This window comes from Salvelinus sp. IW2-2015, unplaced genomic scaffold, assembly GCF_002910315.2.
Source record: "Salvelinus sp. IW2-2015 unplaced genomic scaffold, ASM291031v2 Un_scaffold8880, whole genome shotgun sequence".
Taxonomy (NCBI): Eukaryota; Metazoa; Chordata; class Actinopteri; order Salmoniformes; family Salmonidae; genus Salvelinus; species Salvelinus sp. IW2-2015.
In genome coordinates, this window is record NW_019950139.1 from 4465 (window position 1) to 8990 (window position 4526).

A 4526-nucleotide genomic window follows, 5' to 3' on the forward strand; every position below is an offset into this window, starting at 1 on the left:
TCTGTGTGGTGTTTTGGTGTGGTTGTGTGTGTTGTGGTGTAGGTGGTCTGTGTGGTGTTGGTGGTGTAGGTTGTCTTGTGTGTGGTTGTGCTGTGGTGTGTGGTGTGGTGTTTGTGGTGGTACGGTGGGTTGTGTGTCGGTTGTGGTGTGGTGGTCTGTGTGTGTTGTGGTGTGTGGTCTGTGTGTTGTTGTGGTTGGTGGTTGTCTGTGTGTGGTGTTGTGGTATTGGTGGTCTGTGTGTGTTGGTGGTGTAGGTCTGTGGTCTGTGTTGTGTGTGGTTGGTAGGTGTTTGGTGTTGTGTCTCGTGTGTTGTGGTTGTAGTGGTTCTGTTGTGTGGTGGGTGTTGGTGGTCTGGTGGTGTTGTGGTGTAGGTTTGTGTGTGTGTGTGGTCTGTGTGGTTGTGGTGTAGGTGTGTCTGTGTGTGTTGTGGTGTGTTTGTGTTGTGTTGTTGGTGGTGTGTGTGGTGTGTGGTTGGTCTGTGGTGGTGTTGTGGTGTAGGTCTGTGTGTGTTGGGTTTGGTGGTCTGTGGTGTGGTGGTGTTTGGTGGTTGTGTTGTTGTGGTGTAGGGGTTGTGTGTGTTGTGTTTTTGGTGGTCTGGTGTGTGTGGTGTAGGTTGGTTGTGTGTGTGTTGTGTGTAGGGGTGTGTGTTTGTTATGGTGTGGTGGTCTGTGGTGTCGTGGTGGTGTTGGTGGTCTGTGTGGTGTGGTGGTGTTGTGGTCGTGTGTGTTGTGGTGTTAGGTGGTCTGTGTGTGTTGTGGGTGTTGGTGGTCTGTCGTGTGTTGTTGGTGTAGGTGGTTGTGTGTGTTTGGTGGTGTACGGTGGTCTGTGTGTGTGTTGTGGTGTCTTGGTGGTGTCTGTGTGTGTTGTGGGTTGTAGGTGGTCTGTGTGTGTTGTAGTGTAGGTGGTCTGTGTGTGTTGGTGGTCTGTGTGTGTGTGTGTAGTGGTCGTGTGTGTTGTTGTGGTGTAGGTGGTCTGTGTGTGTTGTGTGTAGGTGGCTGTGTGTTGTGGTGGTGTGGTCTCTGTGTTTTGTGGTGTAGGTTGGTCTGTTGTGTGTTTGTAGTGTGTCTGTGTGTGGTTTGTGGTGTAGGTGGTGTGTGGTGTGTTGTCTGTGTTGTGTTGTGTGTGGTGGTCTGTGTGTGTTTGGTGTTGGTGGTCTGTGTGTGTTTGTGGTGTGGTGGTCTGTGTGTGTTTTCGGTGGTCTGTGTGTGTTGTGGGTGTAGGTTGGTCTGTGTGTGTTGTGGTGTAGGTGGTCTGTCGTGTGTTGTGGTGTAGTGTTCTGTGTGTTGTGGTGTAGGTGGTCTGTGTGTGTTGTGGTGTAGGTCTGTGTGTGTTGTGTAGGTGGTCTGGTGTGTTCGTTGTGGTGTAGGTCTTGTGGTGTGTGGTGTAGGTGGTCTGTGTGTGTGTTGTGGTGTAGGTGGTCTGTGTGTGTTGTGGTGTAGGTCTGTGTGTGTGGTGTGGTGCTGTGTGTGTTGTGGTGTAGGTCTGTGTGTGTGGTGTAGGTGTCTGTTGTGTGTGTGTTGTGGTGTAGGTCTGTGTGTGTTTTGTAGGTGGTCTGTGTGTGTTGTGGTGTTGGTGTATGTGTGTGTTTGTGGTGTAGGTGGTCTGTGTGTGTTGTGGTGTAGGTCTGTGTGTGTTGTGTAGGTGGTCTGTGTGTTGTGGTGTTGGTGGTCTTTGTGTTGTGGTGTAGGTGTTGTGTGTGTTGTGGTGTTGGTGGTACTGTGTGTGTGTGTAGGATGTGTGTGTTGGTTGTGTGTGGTCTGTGTGTGTGGTGTAGGTGGTCTGTGGTGTGTTGTGGTGTAGGCTGTTGTGTCTGTGGTGTTGGTTGCTGTTGTGTGTTGTGCTGTAGGTCTGTGTGTGTGGTGGTTGTGGTCTGTGGTGTTGTGGTGTTGGTGGTCTGTGGTGGTTGTAGGTCTCGTGTGGTGTGTGTGTTTGGGTTGTGTGTGTGTGGTGTTGGTGGTCTGTGTGGTGTGTGGTGTTGGTGTCTGTGTGTGTGTTGTGGTGTGTATGTTTTTCCCCCCATTCGTCATTCTGTTTGTTCAGTATATTTGACAGTGTACATTACATTTTGTCCTATACAGTATGTTCAGTTTAGTTTATGTTATATATAGGTCTGTTAGTCGATTAAAAAATGTGTTTATTATAATTATAATTATTTTTACGTTAGTTGAGTAGTCTGTAAATGTTTAACTGGTCTCCATCCCTGTGTAGGTATATTTACATTATAAATAGCCTGGAGCTGMCAATAGGCTCTATAGCCCTCCTTTGTGTGTATTGGGAAGAGCCAACAGTGGAAGAGCCAACAGTGGCAGTCTTGGTAGATTCAGGTCGCTTTCCCCTGCTCAGATGTTGCATGCATCAACCAATGCTTACATACAACGTCATCYACCGTGTCATCGACTGACTGAATGCTAGAACATATGATGTGGTTAGCTGATATGTAAAAAACACCTATCCAGGCCTTACAAGATCTGGCATGAGTCAGCAGCGCCTGGGCAGAGGAATGTGTCTGCTATGCATGATGACATCATATCTCTACAACGAGAGGAAGGCCGACACATTGACAGTACTATTCATAGACACTAGGTGGCAGTATAGTATCATAGTTCCTGCTTGTATCATGAACGCTTCAATGAGAACCTTTCCTTCTCTAGGCTCTGCTCTCTAGGCCCTCTACTCTTTTCTATTTTMACCAATGACCTGCCACTGACATTAAACAAAGCATGTGTGTCCATGTATGCTGATGATTCAACCATATACGCTATGCGTCAGCAACCACAGCTAATGAAGTCACTGAAACCCTTAGCAAAGAGTTGCAGTCTGTTTTGGAATGGGTGGCCAGTAATAAACTAGTCCTGAACATCTCTCAAACTAAGAGCATTGTATTTGGTAAAAATAATTCCTTAAGTTCTAGACAGCTAAATCTGGTAATGAATGGTGTGGCTGTTGAACAAGTTGAGGAGACTAAATTACTTGGTGTTACCTTAGATTGTAAACTGTCATGGTCAAAATATATAGATTCAATGGTTGTAAAGATGGAGAGAGGTCTGTCCGTAATAAAGAGATACTCTGCTTTTTTGACACCACACTCCAGAAAGCAGGTTCTGCAGGAATATAGTTTTATCTTATATTAAGGTAACATACCTAAATGACTATCACCCCGTAGCACTCACTTCTGTCATCATGAAGTGCTTTGAGAGACTAGTCAAGGATCATATCACCTCCACCCTACCTGATACCCTAGAGCCACTTCAATTTGGGTACCGCCCAAATAGGTCCACAGACGATGCAATCGCCATCACACTGCACACTGCACACTGCACACTGCACACTGCACACGGCCCTATCCCACCTGGACAAGAGGAATACCTATGTAAGAATGCTGTTCATTGACTACAGCTCAGCATTAAAAACCATAGTATCCTCCAAGCTCATCATTAAGAATTGACAGACCGGAATAAGGGCCAAGATGCAGTAGATGGTGTAAAATACAGTAGAGATACATTGGAGATGAAGTAATGCCAGAGATATGTACCATGTATTAAGTGGCATTATATAAAGTAACTAGTGATCCATTTATTAAAGTGGCCAGTGATTTGAAGTCTGTATGTTGGCAGCACCTCTCTGTGTTAGTGAGATGCTGTTAACAGCTGATGGCCTTAAGATTGAAGGCTGTTTTTCAGTCTCTTGGTCCCAGCTTTGTTTGCACCTGTACTGTGACCTCACCGTTCTGGATGATAGCGGGGATGAACAGGCAGTGGCTTCGGGTGGTTGTTGTCCTTGGATGATCTTTTGTCCGTTCCTGTGACATCGGGTGGTGTAGGTGTCCAGGAGGCGGGGGGAAGTTTGCGTGTGCAGACCACCACCCCGCTGTAGAGCCCTCGGTTATGGGTGGTGCATTGCCAGTACCAGGTGGTGATACAGCCCGACAGGAATGCTCTCAATTGTGCATCGGTTAAAAGTTTGTGAGGGTTATAGTGACAAGCCATATTTCTTCAGCCTCATGAGGTTGAAGAGCGCTGCTGCGTCTTCTTCACCACACTGTCTGGTGGGTGGACCACATTTCAGTTTGCTCCTTGAATGTCGCCGAGGAACTTAAACTTTCCACCTTCTCCACTGCTGTCCCGTCGATGTGGATAGGGGGTGCTCCCTCTGCTGTTCCTGAAGCCATGATCATCTCCTTTGTTTTGTTGACGGTTGAGTGAGAGGTTGTTTTCATGACACCACACTGTTTCATGGCGCTCACCTCCTCCCTATAGACTGTCTCGTCATTGGTTGGTAATCAAGAACCTACTACGCTGTTGTGTCATTTGCGAACTTAATGATGAGTTGGAGGTGGTGCTTGGCCACACAGTCATCGGATGAACAGGGAGTACAGGAGGGGGCTGAGCACGCAACCTCGTTGGGGCGCCCAGTGTTGAGATCGACGCGAAGTGGAATGTTGTTTCCTACCCTTCACCACTGGGGCGGCCTCATCATATGTCAGCCCAATTGCACAGGGCGGGGGTGAGACCCGGCCGGGCCTCAAG

At 47.7% G+C, this 4526-nt stretch overlaps 1 long non-coding RNA gene across 1 annotated transcript; it reads left to right on the forward strand.

Annotated features, from left to right (window-relative positions):
- The first annotated feature begins 1229 nt into the window (after nucleotides 1–1229).
- Nucleotides 1230–1648, forward strand: LOC139027262 (uncharacterized). Its single transcript, XR_011479335.1, has 3 exons — nucleotides 1230–1338; nucleotides 1388–1439; nucleotides 1548–1648. It is a non-coding gene; the product is annotated as an uncharacterized lncRNA (long non-coding RNA).
- The last annotated feature ends 2878 nt before the right edge of the window (nucleotides 1649–4526 follow it).